The sequence below is a fragment of the Ursus americanus genome, chromosome 20 (assembly GCF_024610735.1).
Source record: "Ursus americanus isolate L20-20 chromosome 20, mUrsAme1.1.p, whole genome shotgun sequence".
NCBI classification, from domain to species: domain Eukaryota; kingdom Metazoa; phylum Chordata; class Mammalia; order Carnivora; family Ursidae; genus Ursus; species Ursus americanus.
This window is the reverse complement of record NC_142146.1, coordinates 31,758,845-31,781,067: the sequence shown is the minus strand read 5'-3', so window position 1 is coordinate 31,781,067 and position 22,223 is coordinate 31,758,845.

Sequence of the window (22,223 nt, the reverse complement as noted above, 5' to 3'; positions counted from 1 at the left end):
AGCCCATCAGGGTGAGTGGGACAGCCTCACTTTACAGATGAGGGAACGGAGGCCCAGGGAGAGACAACACCCGCTCCCCCTTCGAGCGGCAATGGTCAGTGGGGCAGCTGCAACTAAAGCCCTGGCTCTTTGCTCCTGGCCCAGGGCCTCTCCTCTGAATAGACAGTGTCACTGTCTCCTGTGTTCTGAGGAGTCACAATCGTGTGACCACGTTACCCAGGGAGTCATCAGGCCCTATGAGTGTAGAGAACATGACAGACATGATCAGAGTCGAGAACTCCCTAAAATAAAGCTAACCAGAAATGTGAATAAGAAGTCGGTAGGGAAAAATTGATTGCACGGTCTTCTGATGGAACCCGGTGTTCCCTTCGGCAAGAACCTCTTGGTATACGTCTGTTGGAGCCGAGGCTTCAGGGTAGGGGCTACCTTCCCCGGGCAACAGTCTAGGAGGCAGGGGAGAGAAAAGAGGAAGAGGGGACAAGCTGGGGAGGAGACAGAGTTGCAGCAGGGCTGGAGTCTCTACAGAGCTCCAAGGAGAGGCTGACTTTCTGTTGTTGTCGAACAACACAAGCGCGACATAAGCAGCGTTGGGGACAGAGAAAGCCATGAAGAGCCTGTCCCCAGACGCCTGAAGACACGGGGTGGAGCCTGGGGCCTCCTGGACCGTGCAGGGGGGTGTGCTGGGGCCCATTTCGCCCTGTTCTCCGAGAGGCAAGCAGGCCCCAGCTAACACTCCGATCACGTCTTTGCCCCAGTAGCCTCCCATAAATGGTCGATAATCCATAACAGCTGCAATCAAGGGTGACTTTATCAGACAGGTTGTGCCTGTAAACGTTTTTGCTGTCCCATCTTTACACACGGCACTGAGATGGAGACTTTCCCTGGCCCCATCCCAGCTTAGGCTCAGGCGCTCAGTCGCACGTGGGGGCACATGCGCGCTCACCGACAGGCTCACTCCGGCCCCAGGCACTCACCACCTCCCTGAGCTCCTCGTCCCTCACCTGGGTCCAGGGCTGAAGCCCCCACAACGACCCCCTCCTCTCACCCAGTGCCAGGGCCTCTTCTGCCCCCTTCCTTCCCTCCTCAGTCCATCCACTCACTTCTGCACCCCCAACTTCCCTTCCTTTGACTTCCCCACCAAAGCCTGCACCTCTGTCCTGGTCCCCTCAGTCTTGCAGGCCAGTCCTTCCCTGATTCTCTACCCCCAGTGACCGTCCACTGCCCCCTTCCCCTAACTGCCAGGGGTCTTCTTCACATCCTCAGCACCCGGACTGCCTTCAGCTCCCCTCCAGCAAGACCCTGCATTCTTCCTCTTTTGAGGACTCAAAATTTTGGAACAATTCTTAATTCCTCTTTTCCTACACCTGTCCTTAATATTCTGTCAGTCACCGAATCCTATGCATATTTCATAAATATCGCTGAATTGAAGTGTTGATAAAACCACCTTGTGGCGGGAGCACAGAGTTCTGAGTTCTAGAACGAAGTCTAACTCGGGCTATGGAACTCTTCATGGGTCTCAGCATGCTTGTCTGGGAAGTGGGGGTTTGGACTAGAAGAGCTTTATGGACTCTGGCGAACACTGCTGCTTGCCCGCTCATTATCCAGTCTAGTTGTGCTCCTTGGCAAAATCACGATTCTGTCCTGGGTAGTCATATGCGACCTGGGGTGGCCAGTCCTGGCCTAAGGGTGACACATGCTGCATTCTGCAGGTCCTCCTGGTCCCGGAGTCATCAGCAGTTCTGGCTAAGCGGCCAGGACTCCATGCAAAAGCTGCAAAAGGAAAGGCATGTGCTTGCTTGATGTCTCCATGGGAAGAAAGTGGCCTGCATTTAGAGGCTCAGATCCTGGGAGCTAGACAGACACTGAGGTCCACAGGGTCCCGATTCCTGTTTCACTCAGAGACCCAGATATTGCTATGAGAGTCTCTCTGCTGTTGGGTGTTATCTGGGCCCATATAGAAGTTTCTCCTACCAGTCCCTCTGGAAGTGGAAGGACAGGTGCAGGACAAGTCTTCGGATGTGACAGATGCTCCCCATCCCTGTGTTTCCTTTTTTCCAGGTTTAGCTGGAACTTCAGCTGTCAGGACAGGTTTCCGGACCCTGCATCATACCTGTCCTTGCAACGTACCAAACAGTGCAGCCCTCCTTCCCTGCACATGGTAGGACTTGACTTCCCATGCCAGGCTCCTGATAAAAATACTCTTCTTAACTATTTAGGGGCCTCCTTGACACTTTGCATAGTGTTCAGTGCTAGGAGGAGAATTTCCCAGCTGTCCATGGACAATCTCTTTGGAAATGCTCACTACCCAGAGGCACGGGCCCTCTTCTCCTCTGATCTTAGCCTGAATTCAGGAAGGCTGGATTGCAGAAAGCCATCCAGACCAGGAACACTCAAAATAGTCTTTGGGGTGCCGAGTGGAACTTTCCCCTCTGCTGGGCAAATGTCCCAGCACAAAGGGCTCAGTGACTGACAGGAGCTCCTCTGTCTATCCCTGCCTCTGGCCCTGCTGACTCCAGCTTCCCAGCAGGACCACAAGCTCCTCCTGACGCCCACATGGGACTTGGCCTAATATGGACCACATGTGCAGGCCTTTCTCCAAACCAGGGGCAACTCCCCCTGCACCATCTCTCAAAGGCAAAGTGTGAATACCACTTTGTGCTGTTTCATTAACAACTGTTTATGGGAACTTTGCATTTGGGGGCGTGCGAAGGCCCAGTGCAGTTCTCACAGCTCGTTCTGCCATCAGACACTCAGAGAGAGCCAGGTGAACATTGAACTTCCAACTACCTAGCAGCAGTATCCCAGTTGTGCGGGGAAGTGACCAAAGCTGGGCTTCCTCTCAGGCATCTTCTCCCCAGAGGGAGCCAGGCTGAAAAGGGGAAGGGAAGGAAGCTGAAATTTGGTCACAGCCACAGAGAAACACAGGAGAAATGCCATGACTGGGGGAAGCTCTGCCATGTGGAGAGACCCCAGTCCCAAGCAACTGGCACGGGACACTAAAGACAGAAGGAATGATCTCGCCCCACTTAGAGGCCAATCAGCCTTGGAGTAGCTCCGAGATGGCCCTTAAGCCACATTGCTTTGGACCCCACTCCTTGTGTCCAGCAGAGCTCCCTGGAGATGCCCTCTAGAAGTTGAGAGGTGAGGGCTCAGTCACCATTTGCAGACTCTCCACTAGAGGGCAGCTCTGGGCAGGGCCCCGCCGCTCCTCCTCGGAGCTCTGGGGGCCTCCAGGGCTCAGGGCTCTAGAAGGAGCTCCCGGGTGGTGGGTGGTGAGGCATCCCCTCCACTGTAGTACTTTCTGGGTACTCCACAAATCAGCTCTGGGAGGCCACATGGCCCAGCACCCTCCGTCTGAGGTCAGAACAAGCTGACCTCACTCTGCTGCCCAAGAGGCCCCAGATGTCCTGGCATCATCTGTGGTGAAGAGGGGGCCCAGGGTGCAGCTGAGATCTGAGAGGCATGTCAGTCATGTGGCCCCTGAATGTCGCTTCCAGACCTCTTGAGAGGTTTGCTTCTCTCAGAACCACAGGGCGGGAGGGAGGGAGGGAGAGTCTTCTGGGGCTGACATCTTGCTTTCCCTAGCTAAGAGTCATGGGGTAAGACCTGGAGCCCTTTCTGAGAAGACAAATAAAGATGTGGCACGAGTCTGGGTGCTGGCTTAGCGAAGCTCTTAGAAGAAAGCCCAATTTGTAGAACACACAAAATCAGGGCTGCCCTGGTCAGAGGAGGGTAAACAGAGGCCTGTCCTCTGAGTAACCCGACACTTCTCACCCTCTCCACCCCGGCTTTGAGCAGTCACTGAAGCGCCTCTTGGAGAGGCTGAGAGTCTCAAGGGTACAGTTTGAAAATCACCAGGCAAGGCATCCTGAGGCCTTGCGCACGGTCATAAGCCCGGGAGGGCCACGGCCAATGCATATGGGCGAGTAAAGGGAAGGGGGTTAGGAAGCAGGAGGAGACCCTCCTCACATTGGGGCAGCCCTTCTGTTGACAAGATGAGCTGTGTCATACAAAAAGCCTTGGAAAAGTCTCTGGCTTTCTGAGTAGTTTCCTGATAGGCAAAAGGGACACCCAGGGTCTCTGAGCATGAGCCCGGCTGCTCCCACGGCTGTCACAGGCTCAGCCAGAGACAGCCTTGGACACAAGGACTCCTTGAGGCCACGATACACCCTCCCTGCCTGGCCCAGCCCCAAGCACCGTGCATGCAGGTGCAGGACGCCAAGGCAGGCAGGAGTGTGCTTCAGCCTGGGAGGCGGGCTCCCTGTGCCTGGCAAGTCCTGTGGCTCAGCAACACTGTTTTGCCACAATTTCAGTGAAGGAGCATTTTATACTGTCCTAAGGGGCTCCCTGAAAAGGAAGCAGATCTTAAAACACTCATAGCAAGAAGTATACAAACATAGGGGTGCCTGGGTGGCACAGAGGTTAGGTGTCTGCCTTCGGCTCAGGGCGTGATCCCGGCATTATGGGATCGAGTCCCACATTGGGCTCCTCCGCTGGGAGCCTGCTTCTTCCTCTCCCACTCTCCTGCTGTGTTCCCTCTCTCGCTGGCTGTCTCTGTCGAATAAATAAATAAGTAAATAAATAAATAAATAAATAAACAAACAAACAATCCCCACATATGTGCACATGTAAACCTCGCAGATACAATACGAACACTCACACCAGAGTGTCGCTTGCATACATTTGCGGCTCATGTTACAGGGCCCCAAGGCAGTATTGCAAAGGTGGGTGAACCCTGGGCCAAGAGCGCTCTGTTGCTGTCTAGCTCTGTGTCCTCAAGTAGGTCGCTCCACCTCTCTGAGCCTTTGCTTTCTCATTTGTAAAAGTGTGTATGTCACAGCCATCTACCTCCAAGACTTATTATGAGAGCTGAATGGGAAGCTGGTCTACAGAGCCCTCGCCTGTGATCCGTGCCTGACCATGTGTGTGGTCACCCAGGATGACAGTGCTGAGTGGAAGGCTCTAGAAAACAGGAATCACTCGATCACTCTCTAAGTGAGGGACCATGGCCCGGGCGGCCATCACTGCTTTTAGGCCAATTTTCCAACCCAGCTGTCCCTGTGGAACGAGGGGCCTCAGCCAGGGGCAGAGCACCTGCAGCACGGGGACTGTCAGAGGCGATGTAGGAAAGAATGTTAGGGCTCAAAGCCAACGGCCAAGAAAGAATTCTTGAGACATCTTTGATGCAAAAAAGTGATTTTATTAAAACACAGGGACAGGACCCATGGGCAGAAAGGGCAGCACCAGCGTCATGACGAGTGGCCCATTGTACACTTTCAAGTTGGGAGGAGGTTAGGGATAGCGTAAGTCTCTAAGGAATTTGGAAGCAAGGTTTTCAGGACTTTGAGGGAGCAAGCTATTGTTGGGAAAAGGTCATTTATTACCGTCTAATAAAACCTGAGTCATGAGACCTTTCAGGTGTATATCGGTGGACCATATGCTTGGGGCATGATTGCCAACATGTATTTTGGGGGGTAGAGATAAAGGACGTTTCCAAAGGAATTTTTATATGTTCAAGTAGACTTGCAGGATGGGGGGCGGGGTGGTTAGGATTGTCTTTTGCCCTTAGCAAAGTGTCAACATCAAGGTACTTGAGTCCCCAGAGGAAGGTCACTCTGCCTGTTTCAAGGACTTGGCAGTGGGCTCTAGGTAGTAAGGAAATTTAATGATTTTTCTTCTGTCTTTGTTCCCCACATCAAGAGGGATGGAACTGGGCACTTTCCACCTGCATGCTGCTTGCCCCGAAGACCCAGGACTGAACCACGAGTCCCCGTGGAGGGAGGCGCTGACTGCAGGGAGACAATGCGGGGAAAGAGCTGGGATAAATATAGAGAAAGAGAAACTGTAAATAGAGCGGTGACAGATGCAAAGGGAATGAGCAGAAATGGCCTGTGTAGAGAGAGCAGCTTAGGAAGGCCATACAGAGACAGACAGCCACTGACAGACAGACAGAGAGAAGGACGGCCGTCCAGGACCATGGGCTTGAGTCAGCACACAGGCACAGGCGCCCACATGAGGACGGGAACAAAGGATGGAAACACAGAGTCCCGGCCGCCCATGACCTCTGGGCCCACTTCCTGCCTGGACACCCCAAGGACCTTTCTCTCCCGGCATGAAGTTTCTGCCAGGCTGCTGGCCACCAGACCCGCTTCGTGCCCGGGCAGCGGCAGAGCCCCACGGGGGCGGGCGGGAGGGGGCAGCACAGGTCACCAGCAAGCGCAGGCAGGAGAAGCTGGAAGACACGGTGCTTCAAAGAGCTCAGTCCCCAGTGGCCGAGGGCAATCACCGAGGACCTGCACTTGTCAGCCCTGCATGTTAATGGCTTTAATGAGACCTGGAGCAATTTTCTCCCCGGAGAAGGTGTTTTTCTTCTGTGCTTCCTGGCCCTGGGAGACTGCACCTCTTCCCTGTCCTGGCTTCACCTACTCTGTGGGGGAGTGCGGTGGAAATTCTTTGTCTTCTTTTTATGATTGCAATTAATTCCTTCCAAGGGAGATAAACGAACGTGCTGTCCATGTACCTAATCATCGGCCATCCCTCTGGTAATTCACCCAGAAGTGGAGTTGGCTGCTGTCCACTATGGATGGGGGGTGGGGGGGCGGGAGGGAGAGTAGGGGGGAGGGGAGGGTGGCTTCCCGCTCCTTGTTGGGAGAACGGCGGTCATGGTGCACGCTCACATACATGTTGAATGCTTACCTCCGGCCCTGGACTCGTGGCAGGGATGGTCACATTGAGTAAGGGACAGGCGGGGCTAGGTAGGGAGAGAGAGGTAGGGGGCTGCGTGACCATGCTCACAGCAATCCCAGACGTGGAGAAATGCTGAGGTGGACAAAACCAGAGAGAAGGAAACATAACCAGACCACCTTATTTGTCTTAAATGTTACAGACGAGATATTTTCATGATAGTGACAAATGGACCGCTGAAAGTTAGCAAACTTCAAAGGAGAGGTGAACATGGTGGTGACCTCAAGAAGACTTCAGGTCCCTGGTCAGTTTTCTATAGAAGACTGACCATAAAAGCCCCCGGTGACAACCCAGTTGGGACCCCTCTCGCTGTAGAGAGCTTTTTTTCTTTCCCTTCTGTTCTCACCTTCACTTAATAAATTTTCACTTCACTTCACCCTTTTGTGTCTGCGAGATCCGTGCTTCGACTCTGTGAGACAGGAACCCCGCAAGCCTACAGCACATCCGAGATGGCCTCTGCTCTGGGAACTTGTACCCGATGCCCATGAGCAAGGTGTTACGGGACGAGCTGACTTACCTTGAACTACGTCCCTGGTGGTTCTCCTATTCCCTCCTACCTTTCTGAGCATGTTTCTTGGTCTCTTGCACTGATGACTGTTTTCCCACTTGCCCTTAAACATCAGGCTTCCCCAGGTGCCACTCCGGCCCTCTTCTCTTCTCACTCTGGAGCCCAAACTCCAGGAATCCATTCACCGTTAGGACCCACTGACCAAGAACACCAGCCCCTAAGCCAGGCCCAGGGGGGCAGAGAAGAAAGACCAGTCCCTGCCTTCAAGGAGCTCATTCTTCCAGGAGAGCAGTCAGAAACAAAGCAACGATAAAACGGATGAGCTCTGTGCTCATGGGATATAAGAAGAGCGGAGAGAGCCCAGCACTTTTGCCCTTAAGTGGAAAAATGAAGATTTTCATAGAACCTCATAGGGACGTCAGGGTGGTTAAGTAGTGGAGAGCACTCACAACGGTGCCTGGGAAAAAGGCCAGTGCTTAGTAAGAGACGATGCATATGTCGGCCGGAGCCAACACCGAGACACACGTCAGTGTCCAGCTCACACCTTTCTCTATGGCTGCACACCTATCCCTCCCCGCAGGCCAGTCCATGTGGACATCCAAGAGTCACTGCAAATCTAACAGATCCCAGTGGAACGCATCGCCCATCACCTGCTGCACTCCGCGTACTGACGACACCACCGTTTGCCCATCGGCCCAGCTGCCTGGGCTACAACCTGGGCGCCATCGGCCCTAGTCACGGTGTCCCAGAGACTCCAGCCGGGTCAGGCTGGGGCGTGAAAGGTCGCGAACTGATAGTTAAAGATAAAAAGATAAACACTGAATTCTCAGACAGCCCCTTCCCATATGTACCATTCCAACCCATAGGTAAGTACCCAAAATAATTGAAAACGGATACTCGAACAAATCTTTGTACACAAATATTTGTAGCAGCACTATTCACGATAGCCGAAAGGTGGTAACAACTCAAATGGTCCTCGAGGGATGACTGGGTAATGAGATGGGGTGTGTCTATGCTAAACCAGTCAGCCACAACAAGGAACGGAGCACCAGGGCATGCTACAGCGTGGATGGACCTGGAAGTTCTGCTAAGTGAAAGCCAGACACAGAAGGTCACATATTATATGATGCCATTTACATGAAACGTCTGGAGTAGGCAAATCCACAGAGATAGAAAGCACATTCTTTGTCACCAGGGGTTGGAAAGAAGAGGAAATGAGAAATAACTGCTTAACGAGTGCAAGGTTTTCTTTTGGAGTGATGAAAACATTTTGGAATCGGACAGAGGTTGTGGTTGCACAACACTGTGAGTGTACTAAATGCCACTGAATTGTTCACTTTAAAATGGTTAACTTTTTATAATGTGAATTTTCACCTCAATATTTTTAAAGGAGACTGCAACGTTTTCCTTGGAGAATCTGTTGATCTCGGACATAGCCCCGTTTCTGTTATCAGAATAGGAATGCCAGCACTTCCAGGCAAGAAAGGCTAGCAGGGTGGACACTCCATAGGGAAGATAGAGCCAAGGGATCGAGAAATGGCTTACAGAAAGCCCCTTTCCCCTCTAGAACCCTCCTCAGATGAGCTGGCCTCCCCCCAACTACCTCCGTGGGGAGGCTGTACTCTGTGGGGCTGTTCTGCAAAAGTTGCCTATAGGGCCAGCAGGGAGGGAAGGGCTCTGACCAAAGCAGTGGGCCAGAGACCAGTGGGAGGCCCCTCCCCACCATGCCTTACAGCCTTGGTCAATGGCTGGGCTGGTCTTGGATAAAAATGCTCATGCTGGAAGGAGCCCTGAAGGACTTACACTGGGACTATTGGCCAGGGCACACTCATGGTGATTCAGTCTCTAGGGCACTGCACGCTGCAGGATTCGGGGAAAACAGCAATCCAGGTAAAGCCAATGAGACAGTAAAGTGGTGTTTGGCTGAGTGGGGCACTTGCTTCCAAGAGCCCCTCTGTCCAAAGCCAGACTGCGATCCAGCAGTGGCTGGTAGCAAGAGCTGAACTGACCCATCAATGACTTGGGGAACCCACCCCTCCACCAGCAAGGCCCAGGGCTGGAAGCTCAGGTCTGTCTGTCCGTCCTCTCGACTCTACCCCTGTCTGCCTGGCTTCCTGGCCTCTGGATTCCAGCTGGAGATCCATTTTCTGCTTGTGTCTCATTCTGTTTTATCATCCTACTTTATCTTCCCTGTGCATTTTTCTTTTCTCTGAACAAATCCTGTTACTCTTCTAACTAGGGGGGAAAGAGAGAGAAGGAACAAAGGGAAGGAGGGTCTGTCAGCCTCTCCATACGGTTCCCCAGGTTGGACACACAGACTCCTGTTCTGGAGATTTTGAGATGGTGATAAGGTCCACTTGGATTTTTTATATTATTTTTTCCCCAAATGACTGAAGTCCTGTTGATTCTCCATTTCTTCTCCTCATTCCCCTCTCCCCATCTCCACACAACTGCTTCAGGCCCCTCCAGCCCTCCCCCGAATCACTGCAGCAGCCAACAGCCTTCGGACCTACCTTCTTCTCTGTCCCAGCTCACCCCTCTCCAGTCCATTCCAGCGAACATCTGAGCACTTCCCTTCCCTACTTCATGGTGTGGTTTTGGACCACCGGCCTCAGCGTCCCATGGGAACTGGTAAGAAAGCAAATTTGCAGGACACATCTCAGACTTACCGATTCAGCAACTCCCGGGCAGGGCCCAACAATTTGTGTTTTAACAAGCTAAGTGTTTGTGTTACCTGCTGAAGTTAAAAACCACTGACCCACTTAAAAGCTTCGGTGGTTCCCATTGCCAGGCCCAGATTCCTTGGCACGGCACCCAGAACCTCTGGGACGGACTCCCTGCCTATCTTCTGAATCCTGCCTCCTCCTACCCACTCTTTACTACCGTCCCCGCTCCCAGAATACCTTGCTTCAGCTCCTCTCACCTGGCAATGACTCCCTGGACAGGAGCTGTTGCCAGCATCTGCACCCTGTCCCCTCATGCTGGGGTGCCCTTCTCCCCTCCCCTCAGAGCACACTGGCCACTCAGTCTCTGGGTGTCCCCTCTAGCCTCGCCTACAGCCCTACTACTTAATAGCAGCCTGTCCCTCTCTCTTTCTAGACTATTAGCTCTTCGAGGGCACGGCACAAGTTTGCACTTTGGGGCCCCAGAATCCTGTGTATATATGGCCCTGATTCAAAGCCATGACTCGAGCACTCTTCCCTGGGCTGTCACCACTTCCCTGGACACACCCTGGCACACAGGCATGACTGTTTCCCTTTCCTACTGGGTTTGCTATTACTACACAGATGTTGCTGGGCCCCGGGAGGATATGCAGCAAGCTCCTTGCAGCTCTTCCAGATCTGTGCTCTTATTAACATGGCTCTGGGGGCACCCGGAGTATGCAGAAAGAAGTAGGGAGTTGGAGTCCAGCCACCTGTGTTTGTACCCTGGCTCTACCACTTTCTAGTCCTGGGACCTCAGGAAAAGCTCCATGATTCCATTTTCTCACCTGTAAAATGGAGCTATAGAACTAAGTTTTGAGAAGTATATGTCTATTTTTTTAAAGATTTATTTATTTATTTGAGAGAGAGAGAATGAGAGAGAGAGAGAGCACAAGAGCAGGGAGGGTCAGAGGGAGAAGCAGGCTCCCTGCTGAGCGGGGAGCCTAATGCAGGTCTCCATCCTGGGACTCCATCCTGGGACTCCAGGATCATGACCTGAGCCAAAGGCAGTCACTTAACCAACTGAGCCACCCAGATGCCCCAGGATAAGTATACGTCTTAATTTGAGTTCACCCTGAAAGCAGAGCCTGAGACAAGGACCTGGATGTGGGCAATTTATTTAGGAAATTAGCCTAGAGAATGGAAGAAAGGATTTGGGGAGACCAAGTCAGTAGAGAGGGAACACCAATACAACTATTGCTATAGGTATCAGGCCTCCATCCTGCTGGCACCCCTGAGAAGCATATGAGAAGCATACAGAATGCCGCCTAAGGCTGTCCATCCAAAGGACAGGAAGCAGACCTCCCATCTCCCACTGGTTAATCACTCAAGATGAGGGGTTGGAATTCTTTTTCCATCCAAGTCGGAATAACAGAGACCAAGTTTGTCCGCTCACCTGGAACAACTACAGGCCCACACAAAATGCAGAAAACAATGGTGCTTGAGACATTGGGCATTGGACAGCAGAGAAGGGTTATCCCTGAGAAGAGCTAACAAATGTGTGAGCCCTGTGATTGCCCCAGTTTAATGCTCACGGCAAGTCTCCAGGCAGCAGCAGGAAGCAGGGTGGGGGTACAGAATTGAGGGACACATCACAAAGGGACATGAGGAAACATTTCAGGATGATGGATATGTTCACTACTTTGAGTATGGAGATGATTTCACAGGCATTTCCATATGTCATAACTTATCAAATTGTTTCTTTTTAACTATGCCATTTTATTGTACATAATTATACTTCAGTAAAGCTTTTTTTTAATATTTGAGGGGACTGGTATTTCTGCTCAGGTAATGGAGAATAATCTTCATTGGAAAAACACATGCAGAAACTCATTAAAGAGTGTGTAAGTAATCAATATGTTTCTGGTAAGATCCTTATCTCTCTGCTCTTTGACAAATGATCTTTGTCCAAAATTTGCATCCAGTTTCCAGGGAGGGTTCAGGCTTTTGCCAAGCAGGCCCAGAGAAACAGAAACACATTTATAAGTCCCATGTGAGACTCTCTCCCATCCAGATCCGAGCCAGTTGCCATAAGAGGGGCACATCCAGCTCACTAGGCCACCTGCCAGACTATTTTCTTCTGGAGCTTTAACCTTGTTCCCCACATTCCACTGCCCCCACAGAGAAGCCCTAGGTGGCTCCTTGCCACACCTTCTGCCCACAGCGGCCCTGCCACACCTGGATCCTTACCACCACCTTTCTGAGATCTCTCTCGTTGGATGCTCTCTGCAGCTGCCCATCACCACGGTCAGGGACCACTCAGACTCCCACTCAAAGGCCGGAGCCTCAGGTTCCTCCACTGGTCACTCAGCCCCTCCCTTCCACTGCTCCGCTCTGGGTGAGGAGAAGGAGGAGGGCCCCTGCAGGGCTGCTTGAGCCTCTGGTCATTGATGCCTCCCAATTTACCACCCATTTCCTTAGAAGAGTAGTTTAAGTTCTTAAAGAAATAACTCTTTCCATTTGATCTTATAACCACCTCTCCCTAAGAATCTAAAGGTTGTCCCTAAGGGGCTATGCTGGGGTGTATTCAAGCTTAGCCTACTGCCCCCTTCTCTGCAGGACCCGAGGCTAAGTGTGGCCACTGTGCCAAATCCCTTCTGTATTAATGTGATCTTTCTCTTTTCCCCTGAGGGCCCTGATGTCCTTCTTGACAATCTGGCTTCAGTCTACACGATACATTCCCTCCTCACCCCCCACCTCCCACCGCCCGAACCTACCCTCAAGCTATAGATAAGTGAATCTCAGTTGTGGACAGGGCTCTGGTTCATTCCCAGCGGGCTTCTGAGCCCAGTGAAAGTTAGCACAAGTGTGTGTTCGGGGCTGGGTGGGGTGAACATCACACTCTAGGAACCACGGGCTTAGATTAATAGTTCAGGGTGGTCCACACAAAGTACTGCAAAGACGACCATGGCTTCCAGGCTCTGCTTCCTACCCCAACACTTTTGGGGGGGGTAGAGGGGGTGCTATGGGAGACAAGGTTGTATATCATAGAGGATTACGTTAGAAAGTCCTGGGCCCTGGATAGGGAGAATTTGTGCTCCGGCTGGAATGTTGACAGACGTGTCAGGAGGGAGAGTCTGGGAGAGAAACGGGGGAAGCAGCCTTCGCCAGGTTCCTATTGAGGCAGATAGTCTCAGCTTTCAAGCTGGGCGTCAGGACTGAGTGAAGGACGACAGCTGGTCTGATGTCGTGGCTGTTGCAAACTGTCGCATCCTATGACATTCCAGGTGGGGCGAGAAGACTCAGGTCCACTCCAATGGCTCCACGGCATAAGCCCAGTAGTACCAGGTGCTCAGAATGTGGAAGAATCCTAACCCAGACAATTCCAGGATCCCTTCTCTCTGTTCCCACGGCCTGGCCCGAATTCCCACCTCTCACGTGGGTTCCCACAGCAACATCTCTGCCTCCAGCCCTGGGCCCTCCCGGCCAGCCTTGCCCATTGCTGCTACCAGGGAGAGTTTCCTAAAACAACTGTGCCCACGATTCGTGCTGCCCACTGAGGGAACACGTGGTGCTGGCCCCCAGCTGCTCTTAGTCACACATCTCCTGGCGTCTCCCACCCACCCAGTCCTATGTTTCTGCCACTTGGGACTTGTCACCATCCACCCCACGCGCCAGACCCTCTCATCCTCTGTGTTTTGAAGGGACAGAGCCAGAGGAGGGGGAGATGGTGGAGATAGAGGAGGGGGAGATGGTGGAGATGCAGGAGAGAGGAAGAATGGCAGAGGGAAGGAGGCCCAGGGGTCAAGGGCAGCTGAGGCAGCGAGGACAGAGTGGCAGCTGACTGCCCATGGACGGGAAGCGAGAGGATAAAAGTTGAAGGACATCATGTCCTCAGCCCCCATTATCTAAATCAAGTAGGAAACAGGATCAACTAAAAACTATAACCCAACAGGCCATGTCCCGTAGAACACGCACGCACACGCACACTCACACGTGCATGCACACTCACGCGCACACTCACACGTGCATGCTCCACGTGGCCTGCTCCCAGTCCCCACCCATCCCCCAAGTGCTGCTTGCCTCCCTGTAGTCGTGTGAGCCTCTGGGGGCTGAAACACAGATTTCCTGAGAATCCCCTCCAGGGGCAAGTCTGAGGACCCCCTCGGGGTTTTGGAAGAGCAGCAGAAGGGAGCAAACAATCCCAGAAACACGCAAACATCCGTAAGTATTTAGTTTATGATAAAGTTTTCATTCCAATACCATAGAGGAAATAACGGGCTATTGAATCATTTGCCCTGAGCCGATGAAACACAACACACCAACACATACCCAGATGGGCTTAATGGAAACACAAACCATGATGTAACCGGGACAAAATAGGTAAATGTCTTTTCTATAAATCATTTGGTGGTGAAGTCTTTCTAAGCATGGAGCAAAAGCAGAAACCATACAGAAAATGATGATCAGATTTGACTAAGTGAAAATTGTTATAATCCTCATTTTGCAGATTAAGAAGCTGCGGCCGAAAAAGGTCAGGGGCAGCCGGTGTGGATGCTGACGGCCAGCACACACCTGACACACATTCCCCCAAGAGATGAAAGTCTTCCACGGCCATTGGATCAGCATCTCAACTCCAGTGTCCCCTGGGGTCCAGCAGCGGGGAGGGAAGGAGGGGCTGTGGGTCGGTGTGTGAGGGAGAGACCCTGCAGAGAGGGAGAGCCCACGCCCCAGCTAAAGGAGACAGTGCCCCGTGCCCCTGAACAACCGTGAACCTGGGCCAGGAGGTTTGATGGACGCCCTTGCCAGACCTCCAGAGGTTCAACAGTTGGGTATGAAACCTCCTGCTTTATGTTTACAGAGGGGAGAAAACCAAGGGAAGGCCAAAAACTCCAGTCTCCACGCAGAGTGTGGAGGCAGGCCGGGCGGGGCAGAGGGGGAGGCCACTGAGACTGAGGGAGACTTGACTACCACATGTCTGTTGAGAGGGGTTTCATGTTACAGAGCGAAACTGGGAGCCACCCTCGGCTTACACCCCCCAGCCTGCCCACCTCCGTTCTTCCTCAGAGACGCGTGAGGACCAGCATCCAAACAGGAACCGGCACAGGACATCCCCCCTGTCCTCCAGAAAACAGGCGAAAGCAACAAAATGGGCTGGAAGATTTTGTCAAATATTAACTTACAGGTGCAGCCCTCCCATCTGCGGTGGACTATTTGAGTCTCGTCCTGAAGGTCAGCAGCGCTCATTGCTCCAGGGGTGTTGGCTTGGAGGTACCAGAGCACAACCGAGTCAGTCTTAGTTTTGAGTTCTTCATCAGCATTCCTCAAATTTCACATGCAAATGAATCACCTTGTTAAAGGGAAGTTTCTGGTTTCGTAGCTCTGGGCTAGGACTGAACTTCTGCAGTTCTCAAAAGCTCCCGGGCTGCTAGTCGGCAGACCACATTTTGAGTAGTAAGATCTGAGTTCTAGATATTAAGACAGGAAAAAAGGGGGAAAATATGTGATCACCCCAGGGGTGCCTGGGTGGCTCAGCCATTAAGCGTCTGCCTTCAGCTCAGGTCATGATCCCAGGGTCCTGGGATCGAGCCCCGCATCGGACTCTCTGCTCGGCGAGATGCCTGATTCTCCCTCTCATACGCCCCTTGCTTGTGTTCCCTCTCCCACTGTCTCTGTCAAATAAATTTAAAAAATCTTAAAAAAAATATGTGATCTATCCTGACCTCCAAGACAATCGGTAAAAGGGAGAGGGGAGAGGGGAGAGCAAGATAAAAATTCCTGGGATAAAACTAAGTTGATCATGGTATATTTTTCCTACTTGCTGTTGGTTTAAGATTTCTAGTATTTTGTTTAAATTTTTAATCTATTTTCTTGAGTGCTATTGTTTCATCAATCACCTTTTGAAGGACATTTTGGTGGTGTCCAGTTTGGGCCTATTATATAGATAAAGGTGCTATAAACATCCATCTGCAGGGTTTTGTGTGAACATAAATTTTCATTTCTCTGGGATCAATGTCCAAGAGGGACATTTCTGGGTCTCATGGTAAGTATATATAGAGATAGCTTCTTTTCCAATTCTCATACCTGTATGTTCACTCTTACCCAATTCCATTGGCTAATACTTCAAGGACAGTGCTAACTCATACTGAAGGTAGTGGCCATCTTTGTCTTAGTGGGAATACCTCCAGTGTTTCCCCATCGAGTAGTACTCTGACTTTAGGATTTGAGGTTTATATTATCTTTCCATGCTAAGGAAGTAGCTGGTTTCCTAGGGCTGCCATAACAAACTGTCACAAACTGGGTGGCTTCAAGCAACAGAACTTGTTCTGGAGGCTAGAAGCCTGAAATCAGGTTTGGCATGGCCCTGCTCCCTCCGAAACCTGTAGGGGGGGATCCTTTCTTGCCTCTTCTTAGGTTCTGGTGCTTTGCCAACAATCCTTCATGTTCCTTGGCTTATTAGACTTCACTCTCTGCCACCAATGTCATGTGATGTTCTTCCCTCCTATGTCTGTGTCTCTGTGTCTCTTCTGATAAGGACAATGGTCCTATAGGATTAAGGGCCTACCTTACTCCAGTACGACCTTGTCTTAATTATACTGGTAAGGACCCTCTACCTTCCTCTGTATGTTTTTCTTGAGAAGACGGACAGAAACTTAATTTTCTTATGCATTTAAGAAATTTCAGTTTTGCCTAGAAGCCCTAAGGACTTTTTTTTGTCTGTACAGTCTAATAGTTATGTCTCAGATTTAAGATTTGATCATTCTGGGACAGTCTTCCAAGTAAATGTGCTGGGAGACAATTTTCGACAAGTCACTCATGTTTCTGTATATATTTTGAGTAAAGCGCTGACTGCCCTCTGTTCCAGAGGCTCTTTTCAAGGAAGTTTGTATAGCAAACAGCCTCAGAAGATAGAGACAGTATTGCCCTTCAAGACAAAGAGAAGACGTGCTTATGGTCAGTATAATGAAGCAAAGGGAAGGGATGTTTCCCACCCATTATAAAAAATACGTGTTCCCTGAGCTCAGAATTTCTCTCCTACATTGTATGTACAGCAATCACCTAGCCCTCTGCATGTCAGCCTTGAACACTAGGACTTAAGGAACCAGTACAGAAATGACAATACACTGGGTGCTGCCACTTCTGGGAGCAGTATCTTATCTTTAGTCTCTGGTCTAAGGGGCTCATGTTTTCTACCAGCATCCATAAAACTGGCAACCTAACTTATTAGCTTACAGGTAGGATAAAATATAAGACTCTTGACAGTGCTTGACAACATAATAGGCTATTTAATACGGTTATTTAATTTTCTCTTTGTAAAGTTTCCTTGAATACAGTTTTAAATATTTGCTATGTTCCTGGGCTTGGGTCTTTTCTTTCAGGGACTCCAAATATATGTAGACTAAACCTTCTTTGCCCTTCTTCCATTTCAATCACTTTGCCCCAGAAGCATTTTACTTCTTTCATTATTTCATTTTTGTTGTTTTGGTTGTTTTTCCTGCCTTTCTTCAGTGTTCTTTAAAATTTTTCATTTCAACGTATTCCTTCTCACATGCCTTCTCATTTATTCTTTATTTCTGAAATTGTGTTGCCTTTTTCTTCAATTTCCTTCCTGAGTTTGGTCAATTCTTATTGCATTTCTTTGTATGTTTTGTTCATTTCTGTTTTTAGTTTTTTAATTTGGGTTCTAATTTGTTAAGTCTCCAAGCGCTTTTTTAAGTGTACTTAATTCAGATTGAAACACATGTTACCAGTGTCTTCCATTTTGTGGGTGTTTGTTAGGGAAGAATTTTAATCAGCTAGTAGTCTTACATGGACTTAGTTTGATTTATTTTTTATTTTTTTATTCCTGAGCATAGTGTGAACCGAATTCATAGTTTAAGAGTATCTCTTTCGTCAGTTTGACAAAGTGCAATTTCCTTATAGATGATGATGAGGGGCATGAAAAATGTTGCCATTTCTTGTTCCTTTTTCATTTTTTCAAGATCAGTATTTCTCCTCTCTTACTGTATCACTGCAATATACTGTGATATCCTCGGATAAGATTACTAGTCAATCTACAAAGGGCATAATTCATCCCTATTTATTTGATTATCTCCTAGAAGCTATGCTTCTTGGCAGCTGCCATTTCCAGCCCAGCTCACTTCCATGCCATTTTCCCTTCAGCTGCCACTGTGAACTACCGTGTCCCAAACCTGCGCTCAGTGTTTTGACCTTTACTGTTGCCTTTCTTTTTCTGGGAGTGATTTTGTGTGTGTTTTGTCTATGCCTACTTCTCCTTATTTTCCTTTTCACACATTCTTCTAAGTCTCTTCTCTCCTACTCTTCTCCCCTCAGACCTGAGGCAACAGCAGTAGCTCTCTTGGAACATGGTATTTATTTCTCAGCTTATAGTTAGTTGAAAGTTTGTGGTAGTCTCCATCCCCCCATGATGTAAAGGTGTGGGTCAGCAATGATTTTACTTGTCCTTCCTCTGGACTTAATTGATTCTGCATGTAATGTATAGAGCTAAACAGATCAGGAAGCTGCCATGATTTTTCAGACCTGGAAGCTTTCCCTTATTCTAAGTATTTTAAATGTCCATTTTGAGTACTTTTTTGACACATAGTTATTTAGACATGTGTTTTTAAATTTAAAATGTATGGGGTTTTTAATTTATTTCTACCAATTTTTTCCCCCTTAATTGCATTGAGATCTGATATGTGGTCTCTATGCTATTGATTCTTTTTTTTAATAATAATTTTTTTATTATGTTATGTTAGTCACCATACAGTACATCCCTAGTTTTTGATGTAAAGTTCCATGATTCATTACTTGCGTATAACACCCAGTGCACCATGCAATATGTGCCCTCCTTAATACCCATCTTTGAAATATACAGATTATTCTTGCTACATAGCTCTCTATATATGTTCACTAGATGAAGTTTGTTAATTATATTGTTCAAATATTATGGAAGTTGTATTGTCTAGCTGATCTATTAATTACTCAGAGAGGTATAACAAAAATTTCCCAGTATGATACATATTTGTCAATTTATCCTTGTTGGTCTGTCAAATTTTGCTTTAAATATTTCCTTGAGACTATGTTATTAAGTATATTTGAGTTTATTGGTTATCTCTTTCTAATGAACTAAAGATTTCATCATTATATGTTGCCCTCTTCATCTTTAAAAAAAAAGTCTAATATTCCAACCCATGAGCATGGAATGTCTTTCCTTTTCTTTGCATCATCTTGAATTTTTGTCATCAATGTTTTATGGTTTTCAGAATACAGGTCTCTCACCTCTTTAGTTAAGCTTATTCCTAGAAATTTTATTGGTTTTGGTCCAACTGTAAGTGGGATTGTTTTCTTAATTTCACTTTCTACTGCTTCATTATTGGTGTATAGAAATACAACAGATTTCTGTACATTGATTTTGTATCCTGTGACTTCAATGAATTCATTTATCAGTTCCAGCAGTTTTTGGGGTGGAGGTTTTAGGGTTTTCTAAATATGGTACCATGACATCTGCAAATAGTGAAAGTTTTACTTCTTCCTTACCAGTTTGAATACATTCTATTTCTCCTTGTTGTCTAATTGCTGAGGGTAGGACTTCCAGTACTATGTTAATAAAAGTGGTGAGGTTAGATATCCTTGTCTTGTTCCTGACCTTAAGGAGAAAGCTCTCAGTTTTTCACCATTGCGTATGATGTTCACTGTGGGTTTTTCATATAAGGCTTTTATTATGTTGAGGTATATTCCCTTTAGACTTACTTTGTTGAGGGTTTTTATCATAAATGGATGTTATACTTTGTCAAATGCCTTTCCTACATCTATTGAAATGATCATGTGGTTTTTATCCTTTCTCTTATTGATGTACATATCACATTGATTGTTTTATGAATATTGAACCTCCCTTGCATCCCTGGAATAACTCCCTCTTCATTGTGGTGTATGATTTTTTTAATGTATTGTTGAATTTGGTTTGTTAGTATTTTTGTTAAGGATTTTTGCACCTCTGTTCATCAGAGATATTACCCTGTAGTTCTGGTTTTTTATTTTGGTATCAGAGTGATACTAGCCTCATAGAATGAATCTGGAAGTTTTCCTTCCTCTTCTAGTTTTTGGAATAGTTTGAGAAGAAAAGGTATTAACTCTTCTTTAAATGTTTGGTATAATTCACCTGTGAAGCCATCTGGTCCTGAACTTTAATTTGTTGGGAGTTTTTGATTACTGACCCAATTTCATCACTGCTAATCAGTTTGTTCAAATTTCCTATTTCTAACTCAGTTTTGGTAGGTTAGATGTTTCTAATAATTTGCCCATTTCTTCTAGGTTAACATTCCATGCTCATGAGTTGGAAGAACAAGTACTTATTAAAATGTCTATACTACCCAAAGCAATCTATAAATTTAATGCAATCACTATCAAAATACCAGCAGCATTTTTCACTGAACTAGAACAAACAACCATAACATTTGTATGGAGTCACAAAAGACCCTGAATAGCCAAAGCAATTTAGAAAAAGAAAAACACAACTGGAGGTATCACAGTCTCAGACTTCAAGTTATATTACAAAGTGGTAGTAATCAAACCAGCATGGTACTGGCACAAAAATAGATACCTAGATCAATAGAACAGGATAGAAAACCCAGGAGGAAAAAGCCCACAATTATATAGTCAATTAATCTTCGACAAAAGAGGAATAGATATACAATGGGAAAACGGTCTCTTCAACACATGGTGCTGGGAAAACAGGACAGCTACATAGAGAAGGATGAAACTGGGCCACTTTCTTTCACCATACACAAAAATAAATTCTAAATGGATTAAAGACCTCAATGTGAGACCTGAAACATAAAAATCCTAGACGAGGGCACAGGCAGTAATTTTTCTGACATTGGCTGTAGCAACATTTTTCTAGATATGTCCCCTAAGCAAAAGGAAATAAAAGCAAAAATAAACTATTGGGACTATATCAAAATAAAAAGCTCCTGCACAGTGAAGGAAACAATCAACAAAACTAAAAGGCAACTTATGGACTGGGAGAAGATATTTGCAAAGGGCATATTTGATAAAGGGTTAGTATCCAAAATACATAAAGAACTTATATAACTCAACAACCCCCAAATAAATAATCCAATCAAAAATGGGCAGAAGACATGAACAGACATTTCTCCACAGAAGATATACAGATGGCCAACAGACACACGAAAAGATGCTCAACATCACTCATCATCAGGGAAATGCAAATCAAAACTATAATGAGATATCACCTCACACCTGTCAAAATGACTAAAATCAAAAACAAGAAACAACAAGTGTTGGCGAGCACCTGGAGAAGAAAGGACTCCTCATGCACTTAGTGGAAATGCAAACTGGCACAACCACTGTGGAAAACAGAATGGAGGTTCCTCAGAAGAGTTAAAAATAAAACTACCCTATGATCCAGTAATCATTCTGTGGGGTATTTGCCCAAAAAAATACAAAAACATTAATTCAAAGAGATACACGCATCCCTATGTTTATTGTAGCTTTATTTACAATAGCCAAATTATGGAAGCAGCCCAAATGTCCACTGATAGATGAATGGATAAAAAAGATGTGCCATATATATAAAATGGAATATTATTCAACCATAGGAAAGAATGAAATCTTGCCATTTGCAACAACATGGGTGGAGCTAAAGAGTATAATGCCAAGCGAAATAAGTCGGAGAAAGACAAATAACATATCATCTCACTCAAATGTGGAATTTAAGAAACAAAACAAGCACAGGATAAAAAGAGAGAGAGAGATAAACCAAGAGACAGACTCTAACTATAGAGAACAAACTAATGGTTACCAGAGGGGAGGTGGGTACGGAGATGGGTAAAGTGGGTGAAAGAGATTAAGAGTTCACTTATCACGATGAGCACTGAGTAATGTATAGAATTGTTGAATCAGTATATTGTACACCTGAAACTAATACAATTGTATGTTAATTATACTGGCATTAAAATTTGAAACTTAACAAAAAATATATTAATATAGGTATACCTTCTTTGTTTGGTTATTTTACCTGGCAAATATGTATTTTCCAACCTTTGATTTTCAGCCTTTTCATGCTCTTTTGCTTTAGTGTGGCTCTTGCAAACAGAATATGTATAGATTTTTTAATTGAATCTGATAACTCTGTATTTTAGCTATAGAGTTTGGTACATTCCTATTGTGATTATAGATATATTTATATAGAATAATTTTTCTGTGTTATTTTGTTTCTTATATTTACTTCAACTTACTACTTATTTTCTTTAAGCAACTGATTTCTCTTGCTGTGGAAAAAAAAATCATTTACCTGGAGTTTAGTA